Below are 18,166 nucleotides of genomic sequence, written 5' to 3'. Positions count from 1 at the left end.
GCTCCCTGCAGGGTGTGGAGCCTGCTTGGGATGCTCTCTCTCCCTCTCTCTGTTCCTCCCATGCTCATGCTTTCTCAATAAGTAAGTAAATAAATAAAAAAAGGCTAAAAATCACCGTAATAAATGCAATAATTTAAAAATCATATATCACTTTGGAGAAAACAACTTTATATGAAATATCCCCATCTATCTCCCTATCTGTGTCTCTGTCTCTGTCTCTGTCTCTGTCTCTCTCTCTCTCTCTCTCACACACACACACACACACACCTCTGGTACGGTTTTGTGACTCTTTCTTAGGCTGACTTTCAGACTTTTTCTCAATTAAGTTCATAACTTAGTTGCATAATTATATAATACTGAGAATTGAAACATGATTTTTTTTAATTTTTGTGAAATATCTCTACTTATGAAGTGGGATTGCTTGGTTTCTGGACTGTATACTGCTAGTGTACACACAAATCTCAGAAATTCTGAAAATTTTTTATAATATTTTCATATATATTTGATTAGTCCTGGAGATAATATCCATAGATTCCACTGGATTGTCAAAGACTTTGATGATCTAAGAATAATTAATGTCTGATGTAAACAATTTTCCAGATTTATAACATATTAAACTATCAAGTATACTTAAAAGTTTCTTAAAGTGCTTTGACAGTTAACAGAGAAAAATAAATATATGGAAAGCACTATATTCTAAACATAAGAGCAACTAATGATTTAGTGAAACATTAGTTCACTAAATTAGGTGGGAAATGCTAAATTAGGTGGGAAATATAAATTACAGCCCATTTTCCCTTCATGTAGGTGATTACATTCCCCTCCTAAAAATAATGAATGTGTTAATATTGATTATTATAATAGTTATTGTTCTTATTGTTCACCAGTTAGTGGACACTCACAATGTACTAACCACCATGACAAGTACATTGAATGCAGTATCTAATTTCACTCTAAAAAAGTCTCAATTATGAGGTATTATTGTCATCATTTTCATACAGAAAGTGATCTTAGGAAATTGCCCAGATGATTAGCAGCTGTGCTAGAAATAGAACTTTGATTCTTTTTTTTTTTCTCTCTCTCAGGTTAAAAATAAGCCTTCTCTTCCCCACTTTTTTTTCACTCCTGAGTCTTGGCCATATAGGATGAAGTAAGTTCCAATAATGGCTTTTTATTAAACATTGAGGCTCTCACAATGACAAAATTTTAGCAGTTGAATCCTTGAGATTAATCCACTCCTAGTAACTTTAGAGCTTGAATGAAATTATTACTGCTTTTCACTAAGAGCTATGTTTAGCAGTAAGCATGTCAATCGCCAAAGCTGCTCTTATTAAACAGTCAAGAAAACAACCATTCAGGATTTTTCATATTCACTTACCTCACAGAGCTTTAGTATTGATACAGCACACATACAAAGAATCAGAGTCAACATTTGATGTCTGACATCTAGAAACATACCTGTGAGTCTGTCGTGAGGGAGTATTTTGAAAGATATTGTTGCAAAAGAAATTTTTGAAATCAATTTCTTAAGCTCCTCTTAATATCAACAGCCAATCATAATAGATTTAACCTTTAACCCATACATTAGAGAGAACTCAGAACATGGTATGAGAGAAAGTTGGAAATCCTTTGTGGCTTCAAGAATCTGTGGAATTGGAATAAAAGACAGAGATAAAGCATGGAGGTAAAATGCTCAAGTTCCAGCTTTCCCTCTTCTTGGGGTAACATCTCTTGGAGAAGAATAGAAATACACGTAATTCTGTAGGTGAGATTTGAAGAAAGACAATCTGAAATTGGAGGCCACTCTCTAGTGATGCTGTCTCCTCAGGTAAAGAGAGATGATGCCTGTTTCAGGTGGGTATCATGAAATTATCAAAATGGTGATGTATACAGGTGATACTTTGGAACTTGAGTAGACACAATTAATTAATTACCCAATTAATTAATTAAGAGAGTGGAACAGGGTGGAGGAATCATTGTGTGTTACTGAATTCCCATGTAATGTTTCTATTCCTGTACCATTTCATCATGATAAGGTTGTTGCTCCAGTACTTTAGTGTCTTTTGACTTATGTTCTATATTCTGCACAACCAAGTGAAGAATGTGTGTGCTAAGAGTTGACTTTGTTAATTTGAGTTGCTGTGGCCATTGAGGAGTGGTTTGGAAAACCTGGAGATGGTAGGAGTAAATGTGATATGTCAAATACATAATATAGATATAGATAAAACCAAAGAAACTCTAAAGTAGTTCTTTTTCTAGGGAAAGCATAATAGTCTGGGTTCTCTAGAGAAACAGAAGTGATAAACTAAACTTAAATTAGCATATATACATGCAAGTTGGAGAACGAAGGAAGCCAGCGGTGTATTTCAGTTCCACTTTAAAGACCTAAGAATTAAGGTGACTATGGTGTAAGTCCTGCTTTGAGTCTGGAAGCCTGAGAACCAGGAGAGCCAATGTCCAGAGGGCAGAAGATAGTGGATGTCCTGTTTCAAGCACAGACAGCAGATATTCCCTTCTTCCGCATTTTTGGTCTATTCAGGCTTTGAATGAATTGGATGGTGCCTACTTTCATTAGTGAGGACGTTCTTCTTCACTCAGTCTATGGATTTGAATGTGACTCTCTCCCAGAAACACCCTCACAGACATAATGTTTTACCAGCTCAGTCAAGTTAATAGATAATATTAACGATCACGTTGAGGATAAAATGGATTGTTTTGTACAATCTTGAATGCAGATTATAAATATTGGCACAGCTTTTTAAAATTATGCATGGCTAGACCCCATCACAGAAAAACTGATCAGAATATTGAGGATAAGTCATGGATATTGGCACTTTTAGGTCTCCCTAGGTGACTCTAATGCAAATGAATCCCTAGGTGACTCTAATTATTTCTTATCTCTAGGAAATAAGGTGATGCCTCTTTGCACTCTTCCTACACTTTTTGAAAATGCCAGTATGACTTTTCTCCATGGAAGGTGAAGTTTGGTATTGTAGGAAATTTGTTTTTTCTTTTCTTTCTTCTTTTTTAATTTTTTAAATATAATTTATTGACAAATTGTTTTCCATACAACACCCAGTGCTCATCGCAACAAGTGCCCTCCTCAATGCCCATCACCTAAAGTGGGAAATTTGTTTTTTCAAATGTAACATGTCCTTACGTGCTCTCCCACTGGCAAACCTTTCCAATTCCACCCCCACCAATCCTCAGCCCCATAGAAGGGTGGAATGTAACATGCTCATTTGGCTGGATTTTAAAATGATACATCTGTTTGGACAGAAATTTTGTCAGCCCTGGGTAATAAAATATGATTTGGAAGTAATGTGTATTTTATTTAACTATTGACTACAAATTAAAAATAAAAATTCCCCCCCCTCCCCGGCAACTTCTTAAATAATCTCCTTAAATAAAACAGCTTGACTGGCCACTACCAGCCATTTTTAGGTGATTTTTAAAAATTATTTTTGCAAACAGGAAAAAGACAGTAAGGGATTTTAGTGAACAAAGCAAAAAACTGTCTCAACATGATAACTCAGTTCCAAGGTTTTCAGAACGCTGCATTCTTTCTTCTTAACTTTTACACATGGTTTTCATAATATTTACATTCCTTTTTTTCTTTAATTTTCCATCCTGAGTCATAAGCACAAATAACATATTTCTATCCTGGGAATAGTTTTTAAGAAACTTTCTTATTAGTATTTAATACCCATTAATATAACATGCTGCTGTTGAGAAACTATAACTTGCAAGAATGTAACACTACATTTATAATTGTGTAATTTATGAGAAAAAAAGCTATTTTTACATAAAGTCAGTATATCTTGTTAAGGATAGCATTGAATCTGTAAATTGCATTGGGTAATATAAGTATTTTAACAACATTAATTCTTTCAATCCATGAGCATGGTATATCTTTCCATTTGTCATCTTCAATTTCTTTAATCAATGTTTTATAGTTTTCAATGTACATGTCTTGCATTTCCTTGTTTAAGTTTATTCCGAGGTATCTTATCATTTTTGGTACAACTAAAAATGAAATTATTTTCTCTTTCTGCTACTTTATTATTTCTGTATAGAAATGAGACAAATATCTATGTGTTAATTTTGTATCCTACAACTTTACAGAATTAATTTATTACTTCTAATAGTTTTTTAGTGGAGTCTTTTGGGTTTTCTATATATACTATCATATTACCCGCAAATAGTGACACTATCAAAATACCAATAGTACTTTTCACAGAACTAGAATAATCCCCAAATTTGTATGGAACCACAAAAGACCCTGGATAGCAAAAAGCAACCTTGGGACAGAAGAAAAAGAGGTGGGGGTTTCACAATCCTAGATTTCAACATATATTACAAAGCTATAATGATCAAAATCATATGATAATAGTACAAAAACAGACACATAGATCAACAGCATAGGACAGAGAGCCCAGAAATAAACCCATGCTTATATAGTCAATCAGTTTATAACAAAGAGGGCAAGAATATGCAATTAGGAAAAGACAGTCTCTTCAATAAATGGTATGGGAAAAATCGGACAGCTACATTCAAAAGAATGAAACTGGACCACTTTGTTACACCATATACACACAGAAAAAAACCCTCAAAATGGGTTAAATACCTGAATGTGACACCTAAAACCATGAAAATCCTAGAAGAAAACATAGGGAGTAAACTATTTCACCTCAGCCTTTGCAACATTTTTCTAGATATGTCTCCTGAGGCAAGGGAAACAAAAGCAGAAAATAAACTATTGGAACTACAGCAGAAAAAAAAAAAAGGTTTTGCACAATGAAAGAAACTATCAACAAAATGATGAGGTAACCTACTGAATGGGAAAAGATGTCTGCAATTGATATATCAGATAAAAGGTTAATATCGAAATCTATAAAGAACTCAGCACCAAAAAAAATAAATAAACTGACTTTTAAAATGGGAAAATGAGCTGAATAGACATTTTTCCAAAGAACGAATACTTATGGGCAATAGACACATGAAAAGATGCTCAACATCACTAATCATCAGAGAAATGAAAATCAATACCACAATGAGATATCACCTCACACTTGTCAAAATGGCTAATATCAAAAAGACAAGAAATAACAAGTGTTGGTGAGGATGAGAAGAAATATTCATGCACTGTTGGTGAGAATGTGAATTGGTACAGCCAGTATTGAAAACAGTATGGAGATTCCTCAAAATATTAAAAACAGAAATATCATATGATCCAGTAATTCTACTACTATTTATGCAAAGAAAACAAAAACACTAATTTGAAAAGATATATGGACTTCCATGTTTATTGCAGCATTATTTGCAATAGCCAAATTATGGAAGCAGCCTGTCAGCAGATAAGTGATTAAGGAAGATGTTGTGTACACACACACACACACACACACACACACACACACTGAAATACTACTCAGCCATAAAAAAGAATGAAATCTTGACATTTTCAACAATGTGGATAGACGAGAGGATATAATGCTAAGTAAATTAAGTCAGTCAGAGAAAGACAGATATAATATGATTTTACTCATGTGGAATTTACGAAACAAAAACAGAAAAAAGAGAAAAAACACAACAAAATGAAATCAGACTCAAATACAGAGGACAAAAAGGGAGGTGGGTGGGAGGATGGATGAAACAGATAAAGGGGATTAAGGGTACATTTACTGGGGTGAGTATTATGTAATGCATGGAATTGGTGAATCATTATATTGTACACCTGAAACTAATACAACACTGCTTATTAATTATATTTGGATTTTAAAAATGGTAAAAATATTGTCACATAAATAAGATTTGCAGATGGGAAAAAACAGATGTATAGATAAGGATGTGGTATATATACATACACAGAGGAATATTACTCAGCTATAAAAAGAATGAGATCTTGCCATTTGTGACAACAGGTATGGACCTACAGAGTATAATGCTAAGTGGAATACATCAGAGAAAGACAAATACCATACGATTTCATGTGGAATCTAAAAAACAAACAAAAAAGTGAGAAACAGACCCACAAATTCAGAGAACAAACTGGTGGTTGCCAGGGGGTGCATGGGGTGGAGGATGAGCAAAATGGATGAAGATGAGTGGGAGGTACAGGCTTCCACTTATGGAATGAATATGTCATGGGGACGAAAGGTACAGCAAGGGGAATCCGGTCAGTGGTTCTCTAATAGCATTGTGTGGTGACAGATAGTAGCTACAGTTGCAGGGAGCATAGCATAACGTATAGACGTGTCCAACCACAGTGCTGTACCCCTGAAACTAATGTAACATTGTGTGTCAACTATACTTCAATATTTAAAAAAAATAAAAATAAATCAAAAACAATTATAACAGAAAATATAAAAGCAGTATAATTTGTGATTTTGTAGTTTTTTTTACTATGTTAACTTTGATTTTTTTCCTATTATATAGCATCTCTGTGATACGATTATGTGTGATAATAATGCCTATATGATATTATTATTTATGTGACATTAAAGTTTGTAATGACATACTGGGTTTGACTAAAGGCTTGCTAAACTCTATTTCAGTTCTGAAATTATTTGGGTCTCCTAACAGAATACTGACATGGTGTGAGTATAGCAACATTCAAGAAGAAGACAAAAAAACTGTTTTTTATATTTTCCTGCCTTCATTGTGGATTTTAAACATTATAGTAATTCTATCTCCCTGCTTTGAAGTCTCCATTTATAAGTCCTGACATTAAAATAATGTTATATGAGTATTTGGAAACATAATCTGATATTTTAATATAAGTGCGTTGACTTAAATAAAAACAAATTTGAAACTTAAAAAAAAGTTCTACTTTCAGTACAATTCATGATACAAAATGATTTTTATTTTACAAAAAGTTCAAAGTTCCATTAATTTCTGAATTTTCTTCATATATCCAAGTATTTTCATATTGTTAATTACTTCAGAGATACTTGAAGAAAATTGGGATTACACTTAAAATATTAGACACTACAAACTGAATAGTAATGTGGAACAAACTTTATTAATTAAACTAAAACATATGGGAGAAATAAAGATTTGACTGAGAAGCACTAATTTGCTCACAACTTTGAAGAACTCTATTTTGTACAAAATGAGGCACACCTGTATATCACTTTAAAAAAATACTAAGTACAAGCTTTTTGAGGAATTGCTCTCTGCATAGTTACGTCAGATATTGTGGTCATTTCAAAGTAGGTAAGACAGCCTCACTGCAAAGATGATTACTTTTTAGGAAAGGAACAAAAATTAAATAATCAGATTATAAAGTCAAAATATTAAAACAAAATAAAACAAAACAAATGCTTTTTAAAATGAAGAAAGTACTATTGATTTACCATGGAAATAGTCTGTGGAAATGTGTGATCCCTTAATCCAGCCCTTCTATCTCCCCTTTGTCTTACTCCTCTGACTTCTTCTATTTTTTTTTTAAAGTTTACTTATTTATTTGGGGGCGGGCGGGGGGGGGGGGGAGAGACCTGAGCCGAAATCAAAAGTCCAAGGCGTAACCAACTGAGCCACCCATGTGTCCCTGCCCTTGTTTTTTTAAAAAAATCTCTATTCTATTAAAGTATTTGACAGTCAGGAAAGACACCTGCATAGAAAATTTAAATTTTCATCATTTCTTTCTTGTTTGTGTTGGCTTTCAGGACGAAGCGTGTGGCTTTATTCTGACTGATAAAAACTGAGGAAATGTACTGGTAGATCCTGAAGAATCTCCTTAGTTTAATAAAGGTTCACAATGAAGGAATGTATTTTCTTTTCCCCTTCTGGCTTTTGGGCATTTAATGTGTGACGCTAAGATGCCTGCAAACTTTATAGGCATTTATGTAACAGGAGACTACAAGCTTAAGCTTAAAACCAACATCCTGAGAATAGCTGAAAGATGAAAAAACTGGAACTTTGCCAAAACTCATTGAACCACTAAATTAATTGCAACACCATCTCCAGAGCTCATGTTGTGTGATGATAATAACAATAGTAACAATAATCCCTCATTTGTTCAGCACTTTTTAAATTTTTTAAATGTTTATTTATTTTGAGAGAGAAGGAGGAGGAGGAGGAGGAGGAGGAGGAGGAGGAGGAGGAGGAATGGCACAGAGTGAGGAGAGAGAGAGAATCCTAAGTAGGCTCCGCACTGTCAGCACAGCCCGATGTGGGGCTCTATCTCACGAACCTTGAGATCATGACTTGTGCTGAAATCAAGAGTTGGATGCTTAACCAAGGGAGCCATCCAGGAGCCCCTGTTAAGCATTTTTGAGTTGGAGATTCCATATTTCAATATTAGAATCATGTCTAGGGTAGCATGATGTCATGCCCTCCATATCCTAGTTATTTAAAACCATGAAGCTACCTCAACTTACTGGTAAGGAAGTCTTCCTGAGAAATCCAGAAGGCTAACTGGATGTTCTTATTTTGGTGTATATACATTTAACCTTGCAAATTTAAAGTACTGATAAATTCCTTGAAGTTTTGCTATAACTTCTCATAAATGAATTCCCTTTATAATTGACCTGTAGGTATTCCAGGTCAGCAATTACTCTGCTGTGTGTATTTTAACAGCTCAAAAATACACTTATATATTGCTGGTATGATTTCCATTTTCACTGGCCACTTCACATAACAGATTGATACTGTTAACTCAGCCTTTCAGTGTTAGAGCTTTCACTGGATCAGTGCCTCTGCAACTCACTGCCTCACCTCTGCCATTTCTTAGGAGGTCCATGTTCTCACAATACATTTTTACTCATTTGCAGTATTTCCATCTGCAGATATCTGGTATCTTCCTGCTAGACCTTTAGGTTTTACATGTCCCTTTAGGTTTTATGTGTATGGAATGAGACAATCTCTGGAAAGGTAAAGGTTAACCTGTCCAGGAATAATTTCCCTGTGGGCTGGACTCTCCCTAAAATACCGGCCTCCTGAAAAGCTCCACAGAAACTGGGTATAGCTAAGTCTTTTGCACCAGCCTCATGATAACATGAGGGCATAGACTGGTGTTCCTCCATTCATTAAAGCTGACAGGTACAGCCGGGCTGGCACCAAGGGTTTGCCATGATCACTGCTGTTGGAGTCCAGTAACTGATCCTCACAAGGGAGTGGCTGGTGCTTCACCTAATCATGTAGCCCACAGTTCAAGGATCTTATTTCCTTGAACTTATTTCCCAAAGTCTGATGTCCAGTCCTGTTAGTTCTCTATGTGCTCTCCTAAAATGTAGTGAGCATAATTAATGTTATTTTTTCTCAGTGAGTTTCTCCTAATAAACATTACTACTCTAGCATTCTTTCTCATGTACTTGGTACATATCGGGGTATGGGCCCGATAGCTTATTTAGCTGACCTTACTTTAGAATGTGGTGTAATAATGGTAGCACGAAGATTTTTGGATTCTTAGGATTAGGTTCGATTCCTATAATTCTAGAAATAAGGGGATTTAAACCTCTATGTTTTACTCTATCAAAGTAACTCTTTTATCAGACATATTTCTTATGTTTGAGGTGGGATGCTTGCTGTGATAATAGGCATTGATACGTGTCATATGCATAGGGCTAGGGTAAGAGGGAGAAAATTTTTTCATAAAAGGTGTATTAGTTGATCATATCGGAATCGTGGATAGGATGCTCGGATTCATAAGAAAGTGGTTGTTAGGAACAGGGTTTTTACTGTAAAGTTGATAATATATAGTTCTGGTATGTAAGGGTTGTGGAATGCTCCGAAAAATAGGATTGTTGTAAGGATATTTATTATGATGATGTTAGCGTATTCTGCTAGAAAGAATAGGGCGAAGGGGCCTGCTGCGTATTCTACATTAAATCCGGAGACTAACTCTGATTCTCCTTCTGTTAGGTCGAATGGGGCTCGGTTAGTTTCTGCTAGTGTTGAGATAAATCATATCATGGCTAGGGGTCATGCAGGGATAATTAGTCATGTGTGTTCTTGGGTGGTAATTAGTGTGGCTAGTGTGAAGGACCCATTTATTAGTAATACTGATAAAAGGATGATGGCTAGTGTGACTTCATATGAGATTGTTTGGGCTACGGCTCGTAGGGCTCCGATTAGGGCATATTTTGAGTTTGAAGCCCATCCTGATCATAGGATAAACGGCTAGGCTTGATATGGCTAGTATGAATAGTACTCCTAGGTTTATGTTGATGAGTGGATATGGCATGGGTAGCGGGATTCACATAGTTAGGGCTAGTGTGAGGGCTAGAATTGGTGCTATAATAAATATGAATATGGAGGATGTGAGAGGTCGGAGGGGTTCTTTAGTAAAGAGTTTTACGGCGTCTGCAATAGGTTGGAGTAGGCCATATGGTCCTACGACATTTGGTCCTTTACGGAGTTGCATGTAGCCTAGTACTTTTCGTTCAACTAGGGTTAGGAAAGCCACGGCGAGGAGAATGGGGATGATTAGTGAGAGGATATTAATTATGAACATGTTGTTAAGGAGAGGAATTGAACCTCTGAGGTTCAATTGGCCTTTGATTGCTTGATACTTGCTAAATTGTGCACTCATAGAGAACTGGTTCCAAAAAAGACAGAGGTCACTTTGGAGAGCCATCTGATGTCCTATTTTGAAACCCACTAAAGGGGAACCTGAGTGACTCAGTCAGTTGAGCATCTGACTTCAGCTAAGGTCATGATCTCATGGTTTGTGAGTTCAAGCCCCAGGTAGGGCTCTGTGCTGACAGCTCAGACCATGGAGCCTGCTTCAGATTCTGTGTCTCCCTCTCTCTCTCTCTCTGCCCCCCCCCCCACCTCTCAAAAATAAACATTAAAAACTTTAGAAACCCACTAAATGTCTTTTCCTCATCCACAACCTACTTTGTCTTTTGGTTGCACTGATGTTAAAATCCATCTGTATCTGGGAGCGATAAGCTCCTCCCTCTTGGTATTCATTATGTTCACAACACAATAGAGAGCAGCTCGAGTGGAAGAGATGGTGCAGATTGACCTCCTGAAGCTACTACATCTGCATTCCCTAGCTATCTTTCTATGCCCTGGAAGTTCAGAACTTCTCTTCCTTTACCTTAACTTCACTTATATCCCTTCCTTTCTGCACCTCTTTTACCACAGGACAGTCCCAGCTACACTCTCCAAATTCCATGTTCTGTTTGTGACTAATTAGATCGGCAATTAGATTATAAATAATCCTGGCTTCCATAACCAAATGTCTGATTGACATCACTGAAGACCCAGTGCCTCATGGATTACAACACTGATAAATAATCTGATCTTCCTGTTTTGTTTTGTTTTTTTCCACCAAACTTGAGTTAGTGAGGCATCATGTGAGAAACATCCTGCCAAACTATGGCCTGAAGACAAAATCTGGAATGACAGAGCTACTGCTAGTAACTCCTGACCCAGAGGAACCCCACTTTGGGAAGTAATAAAAAAGGAGAAGAGGAAAGACTCTGAAGCAGGAATTCTTGGCTGTCCAGTTTACTCCAGAATGACCATGATGCCTGTAGCAAGTGGAACTCTAAGAAATGTTCATCAGTAGAAGTGTGTCAGTATTTGAAGAACATAAAAGCTGTGTGGCAAACATGTAGTGAGTAAGGAACAGAACAACATTAGTCGAGATTAGAGATACAGAGTCCAAGAACATTTAGTGCCTTAGTGCCTGTAGGTCAAGATAAAATATCGGGATTGTAGTCAAACTACAGTGAGAGCCAATAAGAAGGTTCTGATTATTGATTTAGTTTTGTTTGTTTCCCTATGCAGGATCCAATTTTGTTCATTTAAAACAGGTGAACTAGGGAATTTTTTTTAAATGAATGATGAAGTAGAAGATAGAGAGAACTTATAATGCAATATAGAGAAGAAATAATTGCAAAAGAACAAAACTCCTGAAAATATAAGGGGAAAAAGTACAAATAAATGTACAAGTATTGGACTCAGGAAAGAGAAGGCATATCTTCTCCATGGACACATGAAGAAAGGAGTAGATGGGTGCAGATACAGGTTTATTTTTGGAATTAGCCATAGAAAGATTGAGGGATTTCCCATATGATTATCTTAATTTTCCCAATGACATGTGCAAGAAAGATGACAGGACTGCAGGGCATTACTGAGTTTCAGGATTATAATTACACAAAAATGTTAGTCTGCCTGCTTGCATAATTTTCCTAATCAGTGCTTAGCTCTATACATGTAGAAATAGCAAAGGTGATATGTGTGTGCACATATATACACACACAGGATATTTTTCAGGCAAGTAATGAGTGAAATGGACAAAGAATAGAAATTATGGACCTAAGATGAAAAGCGAAGTAATCATAAAATAGATATGCTGATTAGCAAAAAGGTGGTGAAATAAACTGACCAAAAGTTTCAGTGAAGTGAAAGAAAAATTTCCTATGAGGATTTTTGAATAGGTAAATTAGAATGATAGGAAATTATTAGTGAAATAGTTAGATATGTAAACGTTATTTTGGAAGTATCAAATATAACTAGTGTGTTAAATTTATTTCAAACAAATCAAGCACTCTAACAAGGGCAGAGTTGAGTGTTATTTATGTAAAGGTTGCATCCTCTACACTGTCATCCTTTGATCCACTCTTCCTCTAAGAAACGATCCTGACTTACTTTCTATTGGGTTCCCTTCCTTCATTCTTCTCAAAATTTTCTATATAGCAGCCCTCACTCCTCTCTAGAGAGGGTGCCTCATCTAGGGGGCAAGATGGGGGAAAGAAGGGGGCAGTCTATTAACAGAAAGGTACTTTGACAGTAGCTAGAAGTGGTTCATTCTCTACCTCTAATGTGAAGAGGAGATAATTTGATCATATTAAATACGTACAGTGTTGCCAGTGGTATATCACATATGACTTAGTGTTCCAGGTTATGGTTCTAAAATATCTAAAAAGAAGTCCCCCAACGTGTTTTTAAATCTGAAGTCTATACGTACAATGCCATTTTTGCTTGACTCTAATTATATATTTAAAGATATTTTATTTGTTAAAACTTTTGCTCCCATAGCAATAAAAGCATAAAATGCATTTCCAATTTTAAAGTACAGACTTAGAGAAAATAGTATCTTTACAAATTTCTGATACCATATGAAATATCACACACACACACACACACAAACTGAAGTGTAAGTAGTAAAAATATAGAGAGAACTACAAAATATGGTGGCCCATTAAGATGTATCCTGTACTCTAGTAAAACTGTAAGCTTGCAAAAATATCATTTGAGTTATTACTTTTTGCAACAGAAGGTGAGTATTCCACCTGGCTATTAGATATCTGAGATCTGTAGGAAAAGTTGTAACCTGATTGAAAATGAACAAATACTTTAAATTCAAGTTAATGGCTATCTTTTTATGCATTTATAGGCAAATTTCTAATAATTTGCCTAATAATGTATAAAATAAGTGAAGACCAGCTATTTGCTATGAGTAAATACAGAGACACAATTTAATTGTTCTACAAGCTTTTTTTAAAATCAACATTTTACCAAAAAAGTCAATATCACAACTCCAGGGGCAAAATACTCCATATCAGTTTTAATTATTTTTATTGACCTAACATTTATATAATAGTTCCATGGTAACATTCAATCTGAAAAACCTAAGGTATGCGTCACAATCTACATGTTTATCCAACTGTAGTTATATTAATAAGCTTGATATGCATAACACATTTGAGAAACACCCTATAATAGTTTCCAATTGCCTATCAACACAAATTTTGTGCCTTGGAACAACATGAATTTATTATTTTATAGTTGTGGAGTTTGAAAGTCTTAAAACAGGTCTTACTTAGCTAAAATTAGTGTCCTTAAAGGGCTATGTAACTTCCTAATGCTCCAGGAGAGAATTCATCTTTGCTTTTTCCAGCTTTCAGAGGCCAGCTTGTATTCCTTGGATCATGGCCCTTTTCTCCACCTTTTATTTTATTTTTTTTAAGTTTTTTAATGTTTATTTATTTTTGAGAGAGACAGAGACAGAACATGAGCAGGGGAGGGTCAGAGAGAGAGAGGGAGACACAGAATCTGAAGCAGGCTCCAGGCTCTGAGCTGTCAGCACAGAGCCTGATGTGGGACTAGAACCCACGGACTGTGAGACCATGACCTGAGCTGAAAGTCCGACAAAACCGACTAAGCCACCCAGACGCCCCTATTTTTATTTTTTTAACTTTATTTATTTATGTTGAGACAGAGAGTGCGCAAGCAGGGGAAGGGCAGAGAGACTGGGAGAGAGAATCGCAAGCAGGCTCTATGCTGTCAGTGCAGAGCCCAACATGGGGCTTGAACGCAAAACTATGAGATCAAGGCAAGCACCGAAATCAAGAGTTTGATGCTTACCAGACTGAACCACCCAGGCGCCGCCCCCCCCCCACTTCTCTATATTTTAATGCTTCCAATTTCAGCTTCCAATGCCACATTTCCTTTTTCCGACTCATCTTCTTGCTTCTCTTATACAAGAGTCCTTACAATTACATGGGATTTACTTGGATAATCCAGGATAATCTCCCCCTTTCTCAAAATTCTTAATCACACCTACAAAATCTTTTTTTTTTTAACATGCAAGGTTATAGATATACAGGTTCCAAAGATTAGGGCATGAACATTTGGGGAGTCATTATTCAGTATAACACACGCATACACACACACACCAGAGCATATGCTTCAGAACTTAACATTTTTATAGACTGATTTTATGATTAATGACTATCATTAGCTGCCTGGATTGTAATTAGTGAAAATCATTAATGCTTCCCCCTGTGTTTTAGACCTTGTTCAATCTGATACTATAATCCACCTGCATTCTAAATAATCCCAACTCAGAAAACCCACTTTGAATACAAAATAGTACTATTATGATTTTGTGAAATAATATACTGAACATTATTCCATTTAATGACATATTTTGGATTAGGCATTTTGTGGAAGATATAGATACAAAGATAAATAAGAAAAATCTGTCAAAGGTGAACAAGAAGAAACTTTGGGGCATATAATGTAAATATAATATAAGGGTGGTAATGTAAATTGCTATAATGTAAAAGAATCAAAACAGTATGAACAGAAAATTTTTGATATGGAACACTAGTAAAGATCTGACAGAATAGGGGTGCCTGGGTGGCTCAGTCAGTTATGTGTCCACCTTTGGCTCAGGTCATGATCTCGCAGTTCATGGGTCGAGCCCCATGTCAGGCTCTGTGCTGACAGCTCAGGGCCTGGAACCTGTTTCAGATTCTGTGTCTCCCTCTTGTTCTCTGCCCCTCCCCCATTCACTTTCTGTCTCTGTCCTGTCTCTCTCTCTCAAAAATAATAAACATTAAAAAAATTTTTAAAGATTTGAGAGAATAATTAGTTGTGGTTTTGATTTTATAAGATGACAAGGATTTTGACTAGTGGACATAGAGAAGAGAGAGAATGCATTCTAGGGAATAAGAACTACTCAGGAGAAGATGTAAGAACAAAAAGCATGTGGTTGGAAACATACTAGCCGCTAGACACATGATGTGCATAATCAGATGTTATGGCTTGAAAGATGTTAGGATCAAATTAATGAGGAATTTCAATGCCATACCAAGGGGATGGAATTATGTCACAATATGAAGCCACAAAAAATTCTAAAATGTGATGTAAAGTTTTGAAATGTGATTGGAGTTTCCACTTCATTGCAGATACTATTCTTGGTAATGGCAATACAGTATCGAAGTTATACTCTAATGGCCAGTTAACAGGTCATGGGATCTAGTCTTTTAACTTGATTCCTGATTTGGTTTGTTTATCATTTAATACTTCCAATATAAACATATTATTTATATATATTATATATATATATATATATATATATATATATATATATATATATATTCTACTGAGTATTATGATAACATCGGGTATCAGAGGAGGGAGGACTTAAGTTTCTCGGTGGAATTTTCTTTTCTCCAGAAGGGGGCAGCACAGTCCTTGCCTAAGTAGGTAGACTAGTGCCTCCTAGAATGTCTCTACGAGTGGGTGTTTGGAAAAATGAAAGCCTGGATTTTATCATATTTCTTCTTAGCTCTAAAAAGAAAATCCCTACGGAAATAGTGACCCACTTAAAAGTACATAATTACTTCAGACCAGGGTCCATCTAGTACTGTATTAGTTCATGCTCATTTCTGCATCTGTTACTCTTCTCGCCCCCAGACTCCATAACAAAACTCTTGTGTTTCACTCCTCCACATGTATTTCCTGCGACACTTAGCATGTTGCTAGTAATATTTTTGTTCAAATTTACCATCACTTAAATATTAAGTCAGCATTCAGTCATTTTGGTTATAAATGTATAATAGCATTCATAAGGCTTTTCTCCTATTCAGCATTTGATTGATGTAAAATCATGCATCATGACAAGACTTTTCTTATTGCTTGCTAATACATGTTCTTTCTCCAAAATCACATTGATCAAAGGGATTCTAGATAGTAATACTAAAAGTCCTCATATGCCCTCATGTAAATCAACAACTAAACCACTTTAAACATGTCTGTCTTAAGCTTTGCTTTCAGAGCATCTCTCAACTTCTTTTTGTACACTGTCTATCTAGTATTCAGGGCATTGTTATATCCCTCCTCCAATCTCTCCTTGAAATGCCATATGACTGATGTTTCACCTTTTCTTTTGTCACACAGAGTTCATTAGCATGGTTTCCAAGTTAACATATTTCTTTTGTAATTATCCCATATCCTTCTTTTAAAGACAAAACTTACTTTGCTAAGATGACTCCAAAGCTAGTTTTACAGAGACCCCTCAGCTTATACAAGCAAACATTAAAAAGGAATCTATAGTTTAATGTGAGGATACATGAAAGAGTTTAGGTGAATCATCCGCTCCTTAAAAGACCTATGTGATTCTTCTGAAGAGACTAAAAAGTGAACCCTTTTTGGACTTTAGTTTCTTCATTAACATAATTATGGGGTTTGAATAGATGAGCTGGCTTGTTCTAAAACTGTGTAAGTTTCATGATAGATCTGTTCTCAGGCACACTCAGAGAATCATTTTTGTGTATTTATCTGCATAATGGATATATATTCCTCAGAGCTCTACACTTTCCCTTATATTCAAATCAAGATGATGGTGGCCCTCACTAGGCCAGTTTACTGGCTAATTTACACATCCACTCTATTTTCCAGAATGTGTGAGTCAATTTCACATTTCAAAAAACTAACACATTTTTGTAGTTGGAAATTATGGAGACATCAATGAATATTAGAATATTGGACTATTCAGTAGGCAGGTATCAAAAGTTTACTCACTAATGTGTAGAAAATAATATGCTACTGGGGCACCTGGGTGGCTCAGTAGGTTAAGTGTCTGATTCTTGATTTCGGCTCAGGTAATGATCTCACAGTTCATGAGTTCAAGCCCTGTGTTGGGCTCTACGCTGGGAGTGCGAAAGCTGCTTGGGATATTCTCTCTCTCTCTCTCTCTCTGCTCCTCCCTGCTTGCTCTCTCTGTCTCAAAATAAATGTACTTTTTAAATGAAAATAATATACTACCACATATTTTTCAGACTTTCATTTTTTATGTCTTCATTGGTCACATTTTCTTTGTTTTTAGAGATATATTTGTTAGAACTAATCTTAATAGTATGACATTTATCATACGGTGAAAAATTACTCATGTCTTACCAACATTTTTCTCAAACATTAATGATAAAGTTAATTTAGAATAATGGCATTTAGAAATAATGTTGATAATATTTAACTATGGCCTTGAACACACAAAGAAGCAATTTTGCAAATACTTAATAACCCAGATAAATGTATGGAATATGGCTTCTATTTAGAATTGGGAAAGTAGTTTTACTAAGATTCACTAGACCATGTTAACCTTTTTTTTTCTTTTTCTTTTCTTTTTTTTTAAAGTAAGCTTTACGCCCAATGTGGAACTTGAACTCACAAGCCTGAGATCAAAAGTTGCATGTTCTACCGACTGAGATAGCCAGGCACTCACCTGTCACTAGACCTTTTTAAAGTCAGCAAGTCAAAAATATAATTATAGTTGTCAAATGGAAGCATTTCTTCTGAAATGCAGAGCACAGATTTACTATCTGTGTATTAACTGGGTAAAAATATTATCTATTTTGCTATCCTGCAAATATATTCCAGATAGAAATGTTTATAATTATAATTCTGCAAAACAGCATAT

General features: G+C 35.6%; 1 protein-coding gene and 1 pseudogene across 1 annotated transcript in view; both read right to left on the bottom strand.

The window, feature by feature from the left end:
* Positions 1–18,166, bottom strand: part of GULP1 (GULP PTB domain containing engulfment adaptor 1) — a 741,807-nt gene that overhangs the window by 599,532 nt on the left and 124,109 nt on the right. The window lies entirely within an intron of this gene.
* On the bottom strand, positions 9,364–10,456 carry LOC128314085 (NADH-ubiquinone oxidoreductase chain 1-like; annotated as a pseudogene).

Source organism: Acinonyx jubatus, chromosome C1 (genome assembly GCF_027475565.1).
Source record: "Acinonyx jubatus isolate Ajub_Pintada_27869175 chromosome C1, VMU_Ajub_asm_v1.0, whole genome shotgun sequence".
Taxonomy (NCBI): domain Eukaryota; kingdom Metazoa; phylum Chordata; class Mammalia; order Carnivora; family Felidae; genus Acinonyx; species Acinonyx jubatus.
Note: the sequence above shows the minus strand (reverse complement) of the source record. Positions and strands in the feature narration are given on the sequence as shown.